The sequence below is a fragment of the Pristiophorus japonicus genome, chromosome 17 (genome assembly GCF_044704955.1).
Source record: "Pristiophorus japonicus isolate sPriJap1 chromosome 17, sPriJap1.hap1, whole genome shotgun sequence".
Lineage (NCBI taxonomy): Eukaryota > Metazoa > Chordata > Chondrichthyes > Pristiophoridae > Pristiophorus > Pristiophorus japonicus.
The window spans coordinates 65998784-66020916 of record NC_091993.1 but is presented as its reverse complement, the minus strand read 5'-3'; the positions used below and the strand labels follow the sequence as shown (position 1 = coordinate 66020916).

The window sequence follows — 22133 nt, the reverse complement described above, 5'->3', positions numbered from 1 at the left end:
ACTAAAAGCCTACAACTCACCTGAATCTGATGGCCTGCATCTGACGGTTCTAAAAGAGGCGGCTGCAAAGATAGTAGATGTGTTGGTTGTGATCTTCCAAAATTCCCTAGAATCTAGGACGGTCCCAGCGGATTGGAAGGTAGCAATCTGAGAAAGGACATATCGTTAGAGGGGGTGCAACGAAGGTTCACCAGATTGATCCCTGGGATGAGAGTGTTGTCCTTTGAGGAGAGATTGAGTAGATTGGGCCTATACTCTCTGGAGTTTAGAAGAATGAGAGATGATCTCATTGAAACATCAGATTTTGAGGGGGATTGACAGGATGGATAGTTGCTGAGAGGTTGTTTCCCCTGGGTCTGGAAAGTCTAGAACTAGGGGGCATAGTCTCAGGATAAGGGGTCGGCCTTTTAAGACTGAGATGAGGAGGAATTTCTTCACTCCAAGAGTTGTGAATCTTTGGAATTCTTTACCCCAAAGGGCTGTGGATGCTAAGTCGTTGAGTATATTCAAGGCTAAGATAGATATTTTAGCGTTTTTCAAGTGAACAGATATAACCGCTCCCCCCGCCCCCAGAAAAAATATTTTCATTCTATAAGAACATAAGAAATAGGAGCAGGAGTAGGCCATTTGGCCCCTCAAGCCTGCTCCGCCATTCAATAAGATCATGGTTGATCTGATCATGGAATCAGCTCCACTTCCTTGCCCGTTCCCCATAACCCTTTACTCCCTTATCACTCAAAAATCTGTCTATCTCTACCTTAAATATATTCAATGACTTCCACTGTTCTCTGGGGCAAAGAATTCCATAGATTTACAACTCTCTGAGAGAAGAAATTTCTCATCAGTTTTAAATGGGCGGCCCCTTATTCTAAAACTATGTCCCCTAGTTTTAGTTTCCCCTATGAGTGGAAATATCCTCTCTGCATCCACTATGTTGAGCCCCCTCATTATCTTATAAGTTTCAATAAGATCACCTCTCATTCTTCTGAATTCCAATGTGTATATGCACATCCTACTCAACCTATCCTCATAAGTCAACCCCCTCATCTCCGGAATCAACCTAGTGAACCAAGAAGGTTAAAGCCCATGAGATCCAGGCCAAAGTGGCAAGTTGGATTCAAAATTGGCTTGGAGGTAGGAAGCAAAGGGTAATGGTTGATGGATGTTTTTGTGACTGGAAGGATGTTTCCAGTGGGGTTCTACAGGGCTCAGTACTGGGTCCCTTGCTTTTTGTGGTATATAGCAACGATTTAGATTTGAATATAGGGAGTATGATTAAGAAGTTTGCAGACAACACTAAAATTGGCTGTGTGGTTGATAATGAAGAAGAAAGTCATGGGCTGCAGGAGGATATCAATCTACTGGTCAGGTGGGCAGAGCAGTGGCAAATGGAATTTAATGCAGAGAAGTGTGAGGCGATGCACTTTGGGAGGGCTAATAAGGAAGGGCCACTTAATAGTGCAGATGAACAAAGGGACCTTGGAGTGCTTGTCCACAGATCTCTGCAAGTAGGTCAGGTGGATAAGTTGGTTAAGAAGGCTTTATTGGCCAAGGCATAGAATATAAGAGCAAGGAGGTTATGCTTCAATTGTATAAGACTTTAGTTAGGCCACAGCTGGAGTACTGCGTGCAGTTCTGATCGCCGTATTATAGGAAGGACGTGATTGCACTAGAGAGGGTGCAGCGGAGATTTACTAGGATGTTGCCTGGAATGGAGATTCTTAGTTAAGAGGACACATTGAATAGGCTGGGTTTGTTCTCATTGGAACAGAGGAGGTTGAGAGGAGACCTCATTGAGGTGTACAAAATATTGAGGGGCTGGACAAAGTGGATAGTAAGGGCCTATTTCCATTGGTGGAGGTGTCTATTATGAGGGGGCATAGTTTTAAGGTGAGTGGTGGAATGTTTAGAGGGGATTTGAGGGTGTGCTTCTTTACGCAGAGGGTTGTGAGGATCTGGAACTCGCTGCTTGTAAGAGTGGTGGATGCAGAAACCCTCACCACTTTTAAGAGATTTTTGGATGGGCACTTGATTTGCCATAACCTGTAGGGTTATGGACCTAGAGCTGGTAATTGGGATTAGACTGGATGACCTTTTGTTGTCCAGCACAGTATTAATGGTAAGTACTGCAGGGAATCGAATATGGACTAGTTTCGATCGCCTGGATGGGTCAGAGAAATTTTCCCAGATTTTTTTCTCCCTAAATTGGCCTGGGTTTTTAGATCTCCCAGGAGATCACATGGCTCCGGTTGGGATGGAGTGTAGAATGTTTCAGTATAAGGGGTGTCGCAGTTGCGGATGGGTTGGGCTGGGTGCTCTTTGCCGTTCCGGTATTGTTCATAGATTTATCTGTAACCTTCAGGGCTGTTGACCAAGGGCCGTGCGGCTCTTTGTCGGCCGGCGTGGACACGATGGACCGAAATGGCCTCCTTCTGTGCTGTAAATTTCTGTTTCTATGAACAGCCTCCAATGCAAGTATATCCTTCCTTAAATACGGAGGCCAAAACTGTATGCAGTACTCCAGGTGTGGCCTCACCAATACCCTGTACAGTTGTAGCAGGACTTCTCTGCTTTTATACTCTATCCCCCTTGCAATAAAGGCCAACATTCCATTTGCCTTCCTGATTACTTGCTGTACCTGCACACTAACTTTTTGTGTTTCATGCACAAGGAGCCCCAGGTCTCTCTGTAATGCAGCACTTTGTAATTTTTCTCCATTTAAATTATAACTTGATTTTCTATTATTTCTGCCAAAGTGGATAACCACACATTTTCTCACATTATACTCCATCTGCCAAATTTTTGCCCACTCACTTAGTCTGTCGATATCTCTTTGCAGATTTCTTGTGTCCTCCTCACAATTTGCTTTCCCACCCATTTTTGCATCATCAACAAATTTGGCTTTGTTACACTCGGTCCCTTCATTCAAGTCATTAATATAGATTGTAAATAGTTGAGGACCCAGCACCGATCCCTGCAGCACCCCACTAGTCACTACTTGCCAACCGGAAAATGACCCATTTATCCAGACTCTGTTAGCTAACCAATCTTCTATCCATGCTAATATATTACCCCAACCCCGTGAGCTTTTATCTTGTGAGTAACCTCTTATGTGGCATCTTATCGAATGCCTTCTGGAAATCCAAATACACCACATCCACTGGTCTCCCCATATCCACCCTTCTTGTTACATCCTCAAAGAACTCCAGCAAATTTGTCAAACATGATTTCCCTTTCATAAAACCAAGCCAACTCTGCTTGATTGAATCATGCTTTTCCAACTATCCCGCTACTGCTTCCTTAATAACGGACTCCAGCATTTTCCCAACGACAGATGTTAGACTAACTGGTCTATAGTTTCCTGTTTTTGTCTGCCTCCTTTTTTAAATAGGGACGTTACATTTGCGGTTTTCCAATTTGCTGGGACCGTCCCAGAATCCAGGGAATTTTGGTAGATTATATCCAATGCATTCACTATCTCTACAGTCAATTCTCTTAAGACCCGAGGATGAAAGGTCAGGGGACTTGTCTGCCTTTAGTCTCATTATTTTACCTAGTACTACTTCATTAGTGATAGTTATTGTATTAAGTTCCTCCCTACCTATAGCCCCTTGATTATCCACTATTGGGATGTTTTTAGTGTCTTCTACCGTGAAGACGAATACAAAATATTTGTTCAACATCTCTGCCATTTCCCTGTTCTCCATTTTTAATTCACCAGTCTCATCCTTAGGCGACCAACATTTACTTTAGCCACTCTTTTCCTTTTCATGTACCTGTAGAAACTCTTACTCTTTTTTTATAATTTGTGCATGTTTACTTTCATAATCTATCTTCCCTCTCAATCATTTTTTTAGTATAAGACACTAAAAACATCCCAATAGTGGATAATCAAGGGGCTATAGGTAGGGAGGAATTTAATACAATAACTATCACTAATGAAGTAGTACTAGGTAAAATAATGAGACTAAAGGCAGACAAGTCTCCTGGCCTTACATCCTTCTCTGCTGGCTTTTAAAAATGTCCCAATCCTCTGGCCTCCCACTAGTCTTGGCCACATTGTATGCCTTTGTTCTCAATTTGATACCCTCCCTTATTTCCTTAGTTAGCCACGGATGGTTATCCCTTCTCGTACAGTCTTTCCTTCTCATTGGGATATATTTTTGTTGCGAGTTATGAAATATCTCCTTAATTGACTGCTACTGCTCATCAACCGTCCCACTCTTTCCCCAGTCCACTTTAGCCATCTCTGCCCTCATACCTTTGTAGTCTCCGTTAGTTAAGCTAAGGACCCTGGTTTGAGAATCAATTTTCTCATCCTCCAGCTGAATTTGAAATTCAACCATATTATGGTGATTCGTTCCTAGAGGATCTTTTAATATGAGATCATTTATTAATCCTGCCTCATTACACAGTACTAGACCTAAGATAGCCTGCTCCTTGGTTGGTTCCGCCATGTACTGTTCAAGTAAACTATCCACCTAAAGGCTACCCTGGCCAATCTGCTTTGTCCAATCAATATGAAGGTTAAAATCACCTATGATTATTGCTGTTCCTTTATTATAAGCCTCCATTATTTCTTGATTTATACTCCGTCCAACAGTGTAGCTACTGTTGGGGGTCTTATAGACTATGCCCACCAATACATACATTTATTGGGCCAGCCAAGCTTCATAGCTAAAACCAATTTTATTCACCCAAGTTTCACACACATTTTTCAGACGGCATCGCTGGATAGCAGTAACTCTGGCTGATTCATCCTCCCCTTCCCCCTTACCCAAACAAGCCAATGTCATACTCCAGGTAAATGAAGGCTGCCTCACCCAAAATGGTTTAACATAGGAAACAAGGAACTAGAGACAAATGAAAAAAAGAATGTGTGTAAAATGAAGTTATTTCTGCTTTGAGGGAAAAGCAATACTTTACTTCCACACTGGAAAAATGACGCCAGATAGTAAGTCCAGACAATAAGTGTTGGGCACAAAAGTCCATCGTGTCTGTGATGTTGGCCATTACTCAAGAATTGAGCCTGCCACTAACCTCAATACTTTCAGGGAGGTTCCCTGACTCGTATCCCGATAGTAGGTGCCTGTGTTACTGGAATGCCTGTCATTGTCTTGATACTGGAAAGTCTGGCGGAGGTGGCCTGGCCTGGGGGAGGGGGTTGTTGGGCCTCCCCCAAGAAAAATAACTTCTCCCATGCTTCCCTTTGTAAACAAACAAAATTATTAAAAAGTAATCTTTAGGGTTCCTTGCTCAGATTGAGGACCCCACAGATGGGCCCTACTTCTGCCCCTGTTGTGAGGTATGCTTGGTAAAATCAGACATGCCTTCATCAACTATACCTGGATCCCACTGAAGGCCGAGGGAACTGGAAATCCCAATGCAGGGAGTCCCCGCCCTTGGCCCCATCCCCTTCGATGCTTGGGAGTGGAGGAAGGCTCCGTCTCCAACAAACCATCATGGAATCCCCAATCAAAAGCAAAATACTGCAAATCCAAGAAATACGAAATAAAAACAGAAAATGCTGGAAATATTCAGCAGGTAAGGCAGCCTCTGTGAAGAGAGAAACAAAGTTAACATTTAGGTCATTGACCTTTCGTCAGAACTGGCAATAGCTAGAGATGTAACAGGTTTAAAGCAAGCACAGAGGCAGGGAAAAGGGGTGAGGGGCTGAAAGAACAAAAGGGAAGGTCTGTGATAGGGTGGCAGGCAGGAGTGATTATGTGATGGATCTGTTTATTCGCAACACCAAAAGCTCTGATTGGTTTCCTTGGAGGACATGACACATCCACTAGTTTCTCTGGAATGTGTAATTAGATCCTTCCTACCTAAGAGGCAAGGGCCCGGGGGCAGCACGGGCCAGCCCACATTGCAATATGCGTGCGCACTAGGTCCGTGCATCAGAGCTGGTCTCCAGTCGTTTTGGGTAAAATCTTTGCCACTGGACCAAGACCTAGCTCTGTCGAGTCCGTGTGGTGGCTGGTGTGCAACGGCCACAACACATTAAAACAATCCACGCACAGGCATCTTCCACCCTTCAATATGTACTTTGCGATCTGGAATATCAGGTCCTTTATCGAAACACCTGCGAAATCCCTTTATGGTGTGGCAGCAAGTCATCCTCGATACGAGGGACCGCCTAAGAGAAGAGAAAGATTTTTGGACTCATGGGGAATCAAGGGATATGGAGAACGGTGGGAGAAGTGGAGTTGAGGTTGAAGATCAGCCAACATCATTCAACATTTAGGAAGGATAAATAGAAAGGAAAAGGAGGTGGGGTGGCGTTGCTGGTTAAAGAGGAAATTAATGCAATAGTAAGGAAAGACATTAGCTTGGATGATGTGGAACCTGTATGGGTGAAGCTACGGAATACCAAAGGGCAGAAAACGTTAGTGGGAGTTGTGTACAGACCACCAAACAGCAGTAGTGACATTGGGGACAGCATCAAACAAGAAATTAGGGATGCGTGCAATAAAGGTACAGCAGTTATCATGGGCGACTTTAATCTACATATTGATTGGGCTAACCAAACTGGTAGCAATGTGGTGGAGGAGGATTTCCTGGAGTGTATTAGGGATGGTTTTCTAGACCAATATGTCAAAGAACCAACTAGAGAGCAGGCCATCCTAGACTGGATGATGTGTAATGAGAAAGGACTAATTAGCAATCTTGTTATGCGAGGCCTCTTAGGGAAGAGTGATCATAATATGGTAGAATTCTTTATTAAGATGGAGAGTGACACAGTTAATTCAGAGACTCGGGTCCTGAACTTAAGGAAAGGTAACTTTGATGGTATGAGACATGAATTGGCTAGAATAGACTGGCAAGTGATACTTAAAGGGTTGTCGGTGGATAGGCAATGGCAAACATTTAAATATCACATGGATGAACTTTAATAATTGTATATCCCTGTCTAGAGTAAAAATAAAATGGGGAAGGTGGCTCAACCATGGCTAACAAGGGAAATTAAGGATAGTGTTAAATCCAAGGAAAAGGCATATAAATTGGCCAGAAAAAGCAGTAGACCTGAGGACTGGGAGAATTTAATAATACAGCAGAGGAGGACAAAGGGGTTTAATTAGCAGGGGGGAAATAGAGTATGAAAGGAAGCTTGCTGCGAACATAAAAACTGACTACAAAAGCTTCTATAGATATGTGAAGAGAAAAAGATTAGTGAAAACAAACGTAGGTCCCTTGCAGTCAGATTCGGGTGAATTTATAATGGGGAACAAAGAAATGGCGGACCAGTTAAACAAATACTTTGGTTCTGTCTTCACGAAGGAAGACACAAATAACCTTCCGAAAGTACGAGGGGACCAAGGGTCTAGTGAGAAGGAGGAACTGAAGGAAATGCTTATTCGGCGGCAATTTGTGTTAAGGAAATTGATGGGATTGAAGGCCGATAAATTCCCTTGGCCTGATAGTCTGCATCTCAGAGTGTTGATTCCTGGATTCTTTTACCTCAATCTGGTTCAGCAAAATTACTGAAACGAATACCGTTTGTGCTTTAAACAAAGCAAGCTTTTATTTAAAAAGCAAATCCCGATCGGGGACTTCATCAGACAGAAGGAATGCAAGTCTGTTCGAACGCACTCACTTCCTATGGACAAAGTGACGTTACATTGTAAAGGGACGATGGTTATACATTTTCGGCAAAAGATAACAAGATAGGGCTAGAGTGACATCCTAGTTCAGCCTATCCTCTTAGATCCCTCTTTCCCTTTGTCCACTCATAAGCCGACCTAAGTATGGTCTGATTTTAAACAAAGATCTTCTGTTAATGTTTCAGGTTAATAACATGATTTAATAAGACCTTGAGGTTTTTCTGTAAGCTGTGGGTTTTGTTTCAATATGTGTTAGTGTTGTAACATTTCGCAGTCTCGAGTCTGAGATGTCATGGCTATTCCTCCATGAATTCTTTGTTAGCTTATACTGTCCCTATACAATTCCCACGTTCTCAACTTCAATGTCTCTATACATTTTTAAACATTCACATTCCCCCCTTTTATCATTCCATGATAACACTTAGGATCATTCTAGGAGTATCGCATTCATCCGTTCACACTCCATTGTTGTTAGTGTCGAGTAGTTCTTTAGTTCGTTGGATCATAACTCGGGAGCCCTTGACCACAAGAGGGTTTGCTAACCTTGCCATCATTACTTTACAACAAAGGTTAAGGCAACCAACAATCAAACCAGCTAGATCCTTCTGCTGGTGTGGATAACTTCTTCACCTTCCTTCTTATGTGATCAGCGAGATTGGTTATGTTTTCTGAACTATCAGGAATGTAAGTGCAACATTCAGATCCTATCAGGGCACACGTTCCCCCTTTCTCAGCTAACTGGTAATTGAGGGCCATTCGGTTTTGTAATGCTACGGTCCTTATTGCTACCATTTCAGCTGTGATGCCCTCCAGAGCTTCAGCAGTATTGTATTGGCCCCCCTCCTCTCGTGATAGTTTGGCTCTGAATCCATCTGACAGTCTCAGTTAGGGTTTGTGGAGCTCCCCCTTTGGAATCTATAGGGAATGTATAGGGAATGTGAACACACCCAACATCTAGAAAAGTTCCCATTTTGCGCATAAACATAAGACATGTACAAAAAGGTGTTTACATGGAGCTCTCGTCTCTGTCTCCCCTCCCATGCGCCGAAACTGTCATATATCAACACTATTATACAGACTGTGGCATACAGACAGTTTCATCTTATGGCTCAGGATTCAGATAAATAGTCCAATTATTTTGCTGATTAAAAGAGTTCAGTTTTCCCGTCTCTCTTCTCAGGTCACTGTCGGTGTAGCTGGCTGTCTATCACTACGGGTAAAAGTTCAAACTGGTCCACGTTCCAATTAGGATGCCAACGGCCTTGTTCAGCTATGGAGAAGAGGAAGTCTGGAACAGAAACAGGAGTTAGAATAACCAGTAAAATAGGTTCGTTAGAGGGTGGTGAGCTTGCAGTGGTGCAGGTGAACCTAGGCACTTTTCCCCTCAATCTTGGCTGCAGTGCGGGTAGTGAGTAACACCTGAAAAGGCCCCTCCCATTGTGGCTCTAATCCCTTCCGAATCCATACTTCCCTGGTGCCACGAGGGACAATTCGGGTAAAACTGGGAGGTCGAGGTGAGCATCTTGAACCTGGTTGTGAGCTAGTTGCAGAGCCTGAGTCAGAGAAAGAACATAGGTGGTCATCAGTCGAGCTGAGATACCATATCTAGGAACAATTTCCCTCATTAACACCTTAACAACAGTTTGAGCCTTATTGTCCAGGGTAGGGTAGGTTTCAATCCATCTGCTAAACACATCTATTATTATTAACACATATTTGTAACACTGAACTTTTTGCAACTCAATGTAGTCCAACTGAAATGTCTCAAAGGGACCTTCAGGTAGGGGCGTTTTACCCCAATCACAGGGGACTCCCTTCCCTGGATTATGTTGCTGGCAAACCAGGCAACGACTACTGATGTTCTGGGCGAGCGCCTGGAGTCCAGAGTGCCACCAAGTAGCCAAAAGTGTATCACTCGTGGTTCTTGCTCCACAATGAGTAGCAAAATGCATACAATCAATAACCCATAGAGCCAACTCGTCAGACATGCAAGTCTGTTCCGCGGGAGTGGTCCAGAGTTTAGAAACATTGTCATAAGTACATGCATAATATTTCCACAACAGTTTATCTTTTTCAGGAGCGTCCTCCTGTGCTTTTATAACATCTTGGATGGTTGGCATTGGTTTTTCCGAGGCTAACTTATCCTTTGCAGGATTTTTAGTCTGACTCATCATTCTAGGCACTACCATCTGTTGGTCACGAGAGGCCTGTTTGGCCTCTTGGTCAGCACAACGATTCCCTATATCAACCAGAGAATTTCCGGTAGTGTGGGCGGTACATTTGACAATAGCAATGCGTTTGGGGAACATGAGGGCTTGCAACAAATCAGATACTAGCTGTTTATGGGATATCTCATTCCCCTGTGAGGTTAGGAATCCCCTATTTTTCCATAATTGTCCGAAATCATGGGCCACCCCAAAGGCATACCAAGAGTCGGTATAGATATTGACTTTGAGATCTTTGGCCAAGATACAGGCTCGGGTGAGGGCGAATAGTTCAGCTTGTTGGGCAGAATAGGCAGTTTCAAAAGCGGCAGATTCCAAGACCTGATTCTCCTGGTTTACTATGGCATATCCTGAGATTCGTGTACCTTCTGGATTAATTCCGTCAACATACATAATACAGTCTGGATCTTCAATTGGTACATCAACAAAATCTTCCCTGACTGATGTGGCCTCTTAAATTAAAGATAAACAATCATGACTGGGTTCTTCCTCATCTTGGGGTGGCTCAATAAGAAAATAGGCCGGATTAATTGCAGTACAGTGCCGAAAGGTCAGTTTACGATTGCCTGTGATTTCAGTGGGTTCTGTCGGATAGAGGGCCAGTCCACATTGCCCTGCACTGGGATCTCAATCGGATCAATGGGAGTATAACCCACTTGGGAGTGGTCCTCTGCCCACACATGAGGATCCACATAGTCAGGTATTTGCACATCCCGGCTGGTAGGGTCAGCCTCGTCTATAGCCTGGCGCACCATAACTTCCAAATCTTTAGCGTGGTGGGGCTCTTTTTTCAACCACGCTGCCCCTCGCTGCAGCAGGAACGCCATCTTGCCTCTGTCCTCGAGGTCGACTGCCTTGATCCTTTGATCTTCTTCCCCAGGAGTCCTGCCACTGGAGCTGGGAAGGTATTTTTAGATCGTTCCAGTCGGATCATTGCCACGCAGTCGTGATGGATGGTCTGTGCCTCAGGTGCTGCACTGGTCTGTTCTCTGGTGCCTGGCCTAAGAAAAGGTGAGGTTTTACTCTGCCTCTGAGCATGGGGGACATCGATTGCTGGAGTGAAGAGGTCTTCCCATTTCCACTTGGATCGTATGCTAGGGTCACGTGATAGGGTGCCTGTGGCAGGTCCAGAGACCACCACTGAGGGGTTCTAATGGTATACTGCCGCTTAAGGGTTCCCTGTTTTACAATAATCCCATCATCTCCACACTCCAAATGCAACTGGAATTTGCAGAGGAGGTCTCTAGCCATCAAGTTACAGTCCAGATTGGTTGTGATAACAAATCGATGTTCCACCGATTCTTCCTGGTAACCCATTTTAACCGGTTCTGACACCGGGAATGTAGAGACTTGTCCCAGGAATCCTGACAGTCCCTGTGTTTCAGTGAAGGCGGGGAGTTTAAGCTTTGATTGTACAGAAGACATGAAGGCTCCCGTATCTATCAAGAAGGGTTGCCACTCATTCCGAATTTTTAACAATATCATCGGTTCGTCATCCGGGGAGAGTCCCTGCACAATCAAGCTGTGTAGTCAATACGAATCGGGGGACGGTTGGCCAAAGGGTTGTTCTGGGAGAAGTTAGTGTAAGATCCCCGTCCTCTCCCCCCTTGCCCCCCTCCTCTTCCTCCTCTTCCTTTTTCGTGCTGACGGGAGGGACAATTTCTATTCCAATGTCCTTCTTGCCCACAAATAAAGCATCCATCTCGTCTTTCCCAGCCCCGACCTCTTCCCATATCAGGCCGGGGACAGTAGGGCAGTCCGTAATTAACAGGGCCCGGGCCATTTGGGTGTTTGATATAACCGTATCCCTGTTTATCCACCCAATCCTGCACGCAATACTGCGGTTCCATCTGGTATCCCCTTGGGTCGGGTTTTGGTCCTTCCACCCGAGGCGGCTCTTCCTTTCTAGTCACGTATTCAGTCTTGACCCGGTTGGGGGCGCACCTCCCCCCTCTCCTTTCTTTTCCTGCCAATAATATTTAACCGCCCTTTCCATCTGGGCTTTACTATTATCTGCCCAATTATTTGTCCGGATAGCGTGAGCAACCGAATAGGGAAGGCACTGAAGTAGGATAGCGCAGAATTGAGGAGAATCCTCTCCTGCCCTGAAGGCATTATCTCCTGATTGACTCCCGTATATTTCAATCGGCAGTTTCTTCACGCTTGTGTTTAGTTTCTAATACTGTGGCCATACTGATGGGCTTCTGAAGGGTCGTGGTGAGAGAATTGAAGATAGCATTTAGGCGATCCTGGATATTGTTAGGGTGAGCAACCAACAATGCATCATGAGTAAATCGGGTGTGTTCAGTTGGGCTCAAGATTTGCTTTACCAAGGCCCACAGGTCCCTTGATTCTGCATTATAAACTGAAATCGAGATATAGTTCTGCCCTTTCGAGTGTGAGATCTGGTCCTTTCAGCTATATTGCTTGTGAACTGGGGATCCGAATCGCTATCAGAGGATGAGGAGTCAGTTTGGGTTTGTTGCTTTGGTGGTATGGGGTTATTTTTAACTCCTCTTGCCGGAGTGTAAGGTGGAGGGTGTTGGGAAGAGGACAGGAGCAAGGGGCCAGGGGGTGCGGGAGGCGCCGTTTAGCGCTGAGTCAGTGACCACTCATCAATTTCATCATCAGCCTCGGTTAACGCAAAGCCAGCCATTTGACTACGTAGTCTGTCAATACCTTTCTCAGAGGTCCCAGAGGATCTCTTAGTAAGTTTCTCGTGCGCACATTCTTTTTTTAAGACGTCTAGTTTTAACATGAGTTCCCTCTGTCAATGAGAGTCCTAATTTAATAGCATTTATTTGCCAACTTGACAGAAGTGATGCATCTTTTAATTTTTGACAATAGTGTCGCCATGTTGCAATTAAATTTTCGTCCCCTTTTCCTCGTCCCCTTCTCCAAATTAATCCCTGTGCTTTTTTTGCTACCTCTATGCTTCTAGTGCCACCTAGAGGCCACTGGTCATCTCCTAATAATTTGTTCAGGGCTCCTGATAATTTTCTAAAGTCTTCAGCTCTTTCAGGGAATTCCTCACATAACTTTTGTAGCGGACTATCCGCAGCCGTTGTTTTATCCAACTGATTACCCATTTTCACGCTGTCCCGTGTCGTTACGCGTTCATGTCGTCGTGCGATTTGAACAAACTTAAAACAAACAGACTTTACTGAAACTAACACTGACTTTGAACAAACTCAAAATAAACAGACTTTACTAAAACTAACACTGATTTCCATGTCGCCCCGCGGTTTGCGTCACCGCGTGATTTGAAACACTTAAAATCCGCGTCGCCGCGCGATTTGAAACACTTAAAATAAACAAACTTTTCTAAATCTAACACTGATTTCCACGTCGCCCCGCGGTTCGTGTCGCCGCGCGATTTGAAACGCTTAAAATAAACAAATTTTACTAAATCTAACACTGATTTCCGCGTCACCCCGCGGTTCGCGTCGCCGCGCGATTTGAAACACTTAAAATAAACAGACTTACTGAAACCAGCACTGACTTTGATATCACCCTGTGGTTCGCGTTGCTGCGCGTTCGTGTCGGCCCACGTTCACTCGGCCGCGCGCTCGCGCCGCCGCACGTCGCTACGCGTTTCACGCTGCTGCGCGTCTGCATCAGCCCACGTTCACTCGGCCGCACGCTCGCGCCGCCGCACGTCCCACGCCGCGCGCTTATCTAGCCCTACCTTTCGAGTTGCTGCGTGATTTAAATTCAATCAGTGCCTAGACGGGCTAAGTGATATACGAGGTTGACGTCACACCTGACTTGAACACCTATCCTCTATTTAATTCCCCATAAGCCTTACTTAATTCCCTGTGAGCCTAATTTTCTAAATTTGATTTCTTATGAGCCTTATTTAATTTCTTTTAGTCTCCAAATTTCCCTATCCTTTCACGTCACTGCGCAGTTTAAATCCAATCAGTCAATGAAAGCCCTAATTTAATGGAGTTTTTCTGCCAACTGGACAGGAGTGATTTTTTTTTTTAGACTGCAGTGGAATTTTTCTCATAATTTAAAATCTCAGAACATTTTTTTTTTCCAGCACCTATTTAGTACGTTACTTTTTTTTTTGTCTTTTCCATAACTAGAGAGAAGTCTGGCACATAGGCTGTGGACTGCTTTTCGTTATCTCAATTGTTCCAGCCTCAAGGTCGTATTATTTAATATAATATATATTTTTTAATCCTTTTGAATCCATCTCAGTTGTTTTGCTGTGCCTTCTCTGAATGTTTTCTTTCGACAAGTAAGTGAGCATGTTAAATCCTTTTTTTTTAACCACCGGGACCATGTAATATTTTCTTTTTTTTTACTCAACAAACCTATCCTTTGTGCATTTCCTGGCTCCGTAACTTATCATCCGAATATACGTAATTCAATAAGGTTCACACTCTTAAACTTCCCACATACAGGACAACACTACGAAGGGTGAGAAAAACTTTCATTCTGTTTGAAAAAGTAGGTGGAGATAAAACAAACCACAACTCCCCGGCTTTTTTTTTACAGTAAAAATCACAGAAGCATTTCTCATTTAAACAGACGTTCACAAGAGTCTCTTTTCTTTCCTATTCTAAGTTTGAAAGGTATTCACCAGATTGTCCTGGATCTTGTTCAGACACTACCTGAGAACCAGCAAGTGGCTAAACTTTCATTAGACTTTTGAAACCGGGGGAAACTGGAGCAGTATTGAAATCATACTCACTCCAGTGGCCACTTTCCCCTCGTCTCGTCCAAGGCCAGTCTGGCTCTTAATTCGCAAGTTTTCGGCAGTCGTCCGTTGAGATCCCACTTCTGACACCAAATGTTGATTCCTGGATTCTTTTACCTCAATCTGGTTCAGCAAAATTACTGAAACGAATACCGTTTGTGCTTTAAACAAAGCAAGCTTTTATTTAAAAAGCAAATCCCGATCGGGGACGTTATCAGACAGAAGGAATGCAAGTCTTTTCGAACGCACTCACTTCCTACGGACAAAGTGACGTTACATTGTAAAGGGACGATGGTTATACATTTTCGGCAAAAGATAACAAGATCGGGCTAGAGTGACATCCTAGTTCAGCCTATCCTCTTAGATCCCTCTTTCCCTTTGTCCACTCATAAGCCGACCTAAGTATGGTCTGATTTTCAACAAAGACCTTCTGTTAATGTTTCAGGTTAATATCATGATTTAATAAGACCTTGAGGTTTTTCTGCAAGCTGTGGGTTTTGTTTCAATACATGTTAGTGTTGTAACATTTCGCAGTCTCGAGTCTGAGATGTCATGGCTATTCCTCCATGAATTCTTTGTTAGCTTATACTGTCCCTATACAATTCCCACGTTCTCAACTTCAATGTGTCTATATATTTTTAAACATTCACAAGAGTACTTAAGGAAGTGGCCCTAGAAATAGTGGATGCATTGGTGATCATTTTCCAACAGTCTAGCGACTCTGGATCGGTTCCTATGGACTGGAGGGTAGCAAATCTAACACCACTTTTTAAGAAAGGAGGGAGAGAGAAAACAGGTAATTATAGACTGGTTCGCCTGACATCAGTAGTGGGGAAAATGTTGGAATCAATTATTAAAGATGAAATAGCAGCACATTTGGAAAGCAGTGACGGAATCGGTCCAAGTCAGCATGGATTTACGAAATGGAAATCCTGCTTGACAAATCTTCTAGGATTTTTTGAGGATGTAACTGGTAGAGTGGACAAGGGAGAACCAGTGGATATGGTGTACTTGGACTTTCAAAACGCTTTTGACAAGGTCCCACACAAGAGATTGGTGTGCAAAATTAAAGCACATGGTATTGGGGGTAATGTACTGACATGGATAGAGAACTGGTTGGCAGACAGGAAGCAGAGAGTTGAGATAATCGGGTTTTTTTCAGAATGGCAGGCAGTGACTAGTGGGGTGCCGCAGGGCTCAGTGCTGGGACCCCAGCTATTTACAATATACATTAATGATTTGGATGAGGGAATTGAGTGTAATATCTCCAAGTTTGCAGATGACACGAAGCTGAGTGGCAGTGTGAGCTGTGAGGAGGACGTTAAAAGGCTGCAGGGGGAATTGGACAGGTTAGGTGATTGGGCAAACGCGTGGCAGATGCAGTATAATGTGGATAAATGTGAGGTTATCCACTTTGGTGGCAAAAGCACGAAGGCAGAATATTAGCTGAATGGCGGCAGATTAGGAAAAAGGGAGGTGCAACGAGACCTGGGTGTCATGGTACATCAGTCATTGAGTTGGCATGTAGGTACAGCAGGCGGTGAAGAAGGCAAATGATATGTTGGCCTTCATAGCTAGGAGATTCGAGTATAGGAGCAGGGAGGTCTTACTACAGTTGGTGAGGCCACACCTGGAATATTGTGTTCAGTTTTGGTCTCCTAATCTGAGGAAAAATGTTCTTGCTATTGAGAGAGTGCAGCGAAGGTTCACCAGACTGATTCCCGGGATGGCAGGACTATCATATGAGGAAAGACTGGATCCACTGGGCCTGTATTCACTGGAGTTTAGAATGATGAGAAGGATCTCATTGAAACAAATCAAATTCTGACAGGACTGGAGAGGTTAGATGCAGGAAGAAAGTTCCCGATGTTGGGAAAGTCCAGAACCAGGGGACATAGTCTAAGGATAAGGGGTAAGCCATTTAGGACTGAGATGAGGAGAAACTTCTTCACTCAGAGAGTTGTTAACCTGTAGAATTCCCTACCACAGAGAGTTGTTGATGCCAGTTCATTGGATATATTCAAGAGGGAGTTAGATATGGCCCTTACGGCTAAAGGGATCAAGGGGTATGGAGAGAAAGCAGGAAAGAGGTACTGAGGTGAATGCTCAACCATGATCTTATTGAATGGAGGTGCAGGCTCGAAGGGCTGAATGGCCTGCTCCTGCACCTAGTTTCTATGTTTCTATGATCTGATTGAATGGCAGAGCAGGCTTGAGGGGCCGTATTGCCAACTCCTTATTCTAATTCTTGTGTTCTCAAAGCCAACAAGGGCTGGAATTAAGGTAGGCAAAGGTTGGTTCATGCCTTTAGCATTCTCTGTTGCTGATTACAATACATTCAGACATTGTCAACCCAAAACTAATGGCTTTTTACCTTTGTACCTAAAGGCACAGAATGGAAATATATTGAAACCGTAGACTTTTGTGGTGCAGTTTATATTTTGGAAATATCCAGAGTATTTGGTTCAAAATCAGATAATTGGCACGATCAATCTCATGAATGAGGGCTGGATTTAAACCTTGTGCCCAGAAATGAAAAGGTGAATGTGTGAAGCTTCCATCCACAAGCAAAATTCCATGCTCCTCCCCTGAAGGAAAACAATTAAAAAAGTATACGGAGTTTAAAAGCAGGGAAGTCCTGCTACAACTGTACAGGACTTTGGTAAGACCACACCTGGTTTTGGTCTCCTTATTTAAGGGTGGATATACTTGTATTGGAGGCAGTTCAGAGAAGGGTCGCTAGGTTGATTCCGGAGATGAAAGGGTTGTCTTATGAAGAAAGATTGAGCCTATACTCATTGGAGTTTAGAAGAATGAGAGGTGATCTTATTAAAACATATAAGATTCTGATGGGGCTTGACAGGGTAGATGCTGAGAGGATGTTTCCCCTTGTGTGGGAATCTAGAACTAGGAGCCATAGTTTCGGAAAAAGGGTTGCACATTTAAAAAGGAGATGAGGAGGAATTTCTTCCCTCAGAGGGTCGTGAATCTTTGGAATTCTCTACCCCAGAGAGCTGTGGAGGCTGGGTCATTGAATATATTTAAGGTGGATAGTCAGATTTTTGAACTGTTATGGGTTAGGGGGACTGGGACTGGAAGTGGAGTTGAGGCCAAGATCAGATCAACCAAGATCGAGAGGCCAAATGGCCTACTCCTGCTCCTATGTCTTATGTTCTTGTGTATGGGCTGTTATCGGCCCCAACACGGCTCAATGGAGGCTGGTATGTGCTGTTATCTGCCAAAGCTAAGATGAACTGCAGTCAGGTACAGGAGCAAACCGATTAAAGCATTTGCAGCTGGCCACTCCACCTTGCAAAATATTCAAAGATTTAAAAAAATTTAACTGGTTTGTCGACGTGGCACTATCATAATGGCTGAATGAGTAAGTACACTCTGGCAGTGATGCCAACCCTTGCCAACTATTGGCGAGACATGTGATTTTTTCAATTGAAAACTTGCCGCAATTCTTGATCTCGCGAGTCATCTACACGAAGCGCTGACTTTCCTCTTGGAGCGGCGCCCGCTGCCCCGGCAAACGGCTGCACATTTGAATCCAGCCACCCCGCGCGAGCACTGAAACCACAGGCGGAAGGCGCGAAAAGAAAGCTAGCCAATCAAAAATAGAGTTCGGGGCGGGCGGGCGCGCGGATCAGATCTCTGCAGGCACGGGAGAGTGAAGGCCAGAGCTGAGGCGGGCAACGTGGAGTGATCGAGCTTGGGAGTCGAGTGGGTAAATGCGGCTCGTCTCGTTATCAGCTGCCCGACAGACGCCGTCTGAAAGATATGGGGCGCTGGGCGAGACGGAAGGATTTTGTACATTGCGAGATACCTAGCATATGAGAGGACCAGAGAAAGGGGGGAGGGGAGGAATCAGTGCAAGCCAAGCCCATCCCACCGGTCGCCTGTTACACTGCCCGCCCGATTATCACTTTAGTTGACTTCAATGGGATCCCGAAGCTATTACAATAGCAAGGCTTTCTGTGCGACCCTGGGCACCAGCGGCTTACAAGGGAGAGGAGGCTCGCAAACACAAGTGATATGTGTAACGGCCATTATCTCTCTCCCTTTTTTATTTTCTCTCCGTCGTTACCTGTGCCCTTTCAAGCAGTGGGGTAGATATTGACTCTGTGCCACAGTGTGAAGCGGATGATAGCGAGTTATCAGCCCATTTTACATCTCCTCATTTTTATTTATATTGAGATCAGTGGGGAGGGATGTAAAACGTGCTCTTGACTCACACCATCGCACAAAGTCAAAAACCTACCTCCGTGAACTAGAACTACCCACTCACAACTATTTTGTTGCAAACAATACTCTAGTGCCCCCTGATTAAAGGGGGGTCACTAAAACTGACAAATTAAACAAATCAACCTTTTAACAGTAAATTTGGTTCAAATTAAAATTTGGTTACCGGGGGCGATGATGCATTCCAGTCCCTTTGGCACCCACCTCTCGCGGAAGGACATCGCGTGCTCCATCTCCAGGGACACCCTGGCTCGGATGCAACCGCGGAAGAGAGGCAGGCAGTTGGGCTGAATGACCCACTCGACCGCCCGCTGCCTGGACCGGCTGATGGCCACCTTGGCCATGCCCAGGAGCAATCCTATGAGGAGGCCTTCCGACCTGCCCGCTCCCCTCGCACAGGATGCCCAAAGATCAGGACTGAAGTGCAATCACAATTTGAGGAGCAGCGCCATCAAATATTGAACTACCCGCTCACAGCCCAGATTTAGCCAGAGATGGGGGAGGTGGATCCTTTCACTCTCTGTCTCTCTGTGTTTCTCTTTCCCCGTGTTTTACTCCCTGTCTCTCTCTCCCTGTGATTCTCTTTCTCTCTCTGTGTTTCACTCCGTCTCTCTCTCCCTGTGTTTCTCTTACTCTCCCCATGTTTCACTCTCTGTCTCTCCCTGTGTTTCTCTCTTACTCTCTGTCTCTCTCTCACTCTATCTCCCTGTGTTTCTCTCACTCTGTCTCTCTTTCTCTCACTCTGTCTCTTCGTCTTGTACTTGCCTGTGGATGTGATTGGGACCCGTTGCCTGGGGTTTATTGGCCATGAACTTGTACCAAAACAATTCAGTGACACTTCCGTACCCCAGTGCACACTGCACATGGTGCCACACTCCATGCTCCATTTAGTAATGCTAACTTTCATAAATTAATTGCAAGACATGTGATTTTTAATGAAAATTTACCCCAACTCATGAAGGGTAGTGATAACTGTCATTGTAACCCATGTATAAGCTGACCTAAGTTGTACACCTTGAGAACACTGACCACAAGGGGCGAACTTGTGGGAGACACTCCTAACCTGGACTTTTCCAGTATAAAAGGGGAAGCTCCACCCACCGTCTGTCTCTTGAGGTCTTGGTAATAAAGTTAACTGGTCACAGAGTGACCTTCTCTCAAGTATGGGCCTCGTGTGCATTTATACTGTATATTAAGGACATATCATTGGCAACGAGAAATTGGGATTCAAACCACGTGAGCATGGCCACTAGCAGCACAGAAGAGAGGTACTGTGTTGGTGATGATTGGGATGACTTTATTGAGAGACTACAACAAAGTTTTGTCACTAAGGAATGGTTGGGACAGGATTCGGCCGACAAATGCAGGGCTCATCTGACGGTTTGTGGATCCAGAACATACTCCCTGATGAAGGACCTTCTCGTGCCAGAGAAGCTGGCGGACAAGACGTTCGAAGAGCTCAGTAAGTTGATCGGGGAAGACCGTAAACCAGCGAGCAGCATGTACATGGCGAGACACCGGTTTTACACGCACAGGCGGCGAGAAGGGCAAAGCGTTCCAGACTTCATGGCAGATCTTCGGCAACTGGTGAGCCTATGTAAGTTTCCAGATGCATGCAGAGCGGAGATGCTGCAAGACATTTTTATTGAGGGCATCGGGCACGCTGGGGTTTTCAGGAAACTGATTGAGACCAAAGACTTGACCTTGGAAGTGGCGGCTCTGATAGCCCAGACAATTATCTCAGGGGAGGAAGAGACCAGAATGATTTATGGCAAAAATCTTGGCTCAAATGCGGCAAACGACCAAGGAGTCAACATTATTAATGCGACACATAGTTCTCGAGGCAAACAAGGGCAATCGGACATGCCCCAGCAAGCAGTCGAACCCAAAGAGGGAATTCAACAGAGACAATGGCTAGCTGAACGGCGATTCATGCCATCGCAATGGACAATGCGACCAGTAATGGGGCCATCAACACCTGTTAATGGTGCGCTTAAGGACAGTAACAGAGACAGTCAGAGACGATCGACTAGTAATGGACCTTTTGTTTCCAACAATGGGGCCTCCAGCTTATGCTGGAGGTGTGGAAGCAAACACTCAGCCAGAGCTTGCAGGTATCAGCAATATATCTGCAGAAACTGCAACGTCAGCGGTCACTTGCCGCGTATGTGCAAGAAGCCTGCAGCCAGGTTGATGTACGAGGAGGACGGGCCCGATGTAAGCCCTACGAGGCCAAATGAATACTGGGGGAAATCGCTGGAAGCTGAAGTTCAGCGAGTTCATGTGGAGCACATATACAGTTCATATACCAGGACGCCACCGATGATGATGAAAGTGCTCCTCAATGGCATCCCAGTATGAATGGAGCTGGTCACGGGGGCCAGCCAGTCCCTGATGAGTATCAAACAATTTGAAAGGTTGTGGGTGTCCAAGGCCAGGAGGCCAAAATTATTGCCGATTGACGCACTGCTATGGACATATACAAAGAAGATCATTCCGGTGCTAGGCAGCGCCACGGTAGTCGTGACCCACAAAGATTCAGAGGACAGTTTGCCACTCTGGATTGTCCCGGGGGACGGTCCCGCACTACTGGGGAGGAGTTGGCTTGCTGTCATGAACTGGAAATGGGGCGATGTCAAAGCAATTTCTTCTGTGCAGCGAGTATCATGCTCACAGGTCCTGGACAAATTTGACTCATTATTTCAACCCGGCATCGGCACTTTCATGGGGACCAAGGTAGTGATTCACATAAACCCGGACGCCAGGCCAGTACACCACAAAGCCAGAGCGGTGCCGTACATGATGCGGGAAAAGATAGAATGCAAATTGGACCACCTGCTGAGGGAAGGCATCATCTCGCCAGTCGAATTCCGTGACTGGGCGAGCCCGATCGTGCCGGTGCTCAAGGCGGATGAGTCGGTCAGGATATGTGGCGATTACAAGGCCACCATCAATCGGGTGTCACTCCAAGACCAGTACCCGCTACCGAGAGCGAAGGATCTCTTTGCGACACTATCCGGTGGCAAACTTTTTTCAAAATTGGACCTGACCTCAGCTTACATGACCCAGGAGCTGGCGAGTGAGTCGAAGAAGCTGACCACCATCACGACACACAAGGGGTTGTTTGAGTATTCGTTCGGGATTCGTTTTGCCGCCGCGATCTTTCAGCGAAATATGGAAAACCTCCTCAAGTCCATTCCAAGAACGGTGGTTTTTCAAGACGACATCCTCATCACGGGTTGCGATACTGAAGAACACCTCCACAACCTGGAGGAGGTGCTATGCAGACTGGACCGGGTAGGGCTGCGACTGAAAAAGGCTAAGTGCGTCTTCTTAGCTCCAGAGGTA

At 45.2% G+C, this 22133-nt stretch overlaps 1 long non-coding RNA gene across 1 annotated transcript; it reads right to left on the bottom strand.

The window, feature by feature from the left end:
• Nucleotides 1–7502: 7502 nt before the first annotated feature.
• Nucleotides 7503–16894, bottom strand: LOC139227770 (uncharacterized). Its single transcript, XR_011587462.1, has 2 exons — nucleotides 14535–16894; nucleotides 7503–8895 (listed from the first exon to the last, which is right to left on the bottom strand). It is a non-coding gene; the product is annotated as an uncharacterized lncRNA (long non-coding RNA).
• Between the last annotated feature and the right edge of the window lie 5239 nt (nucleotides 16895–22133).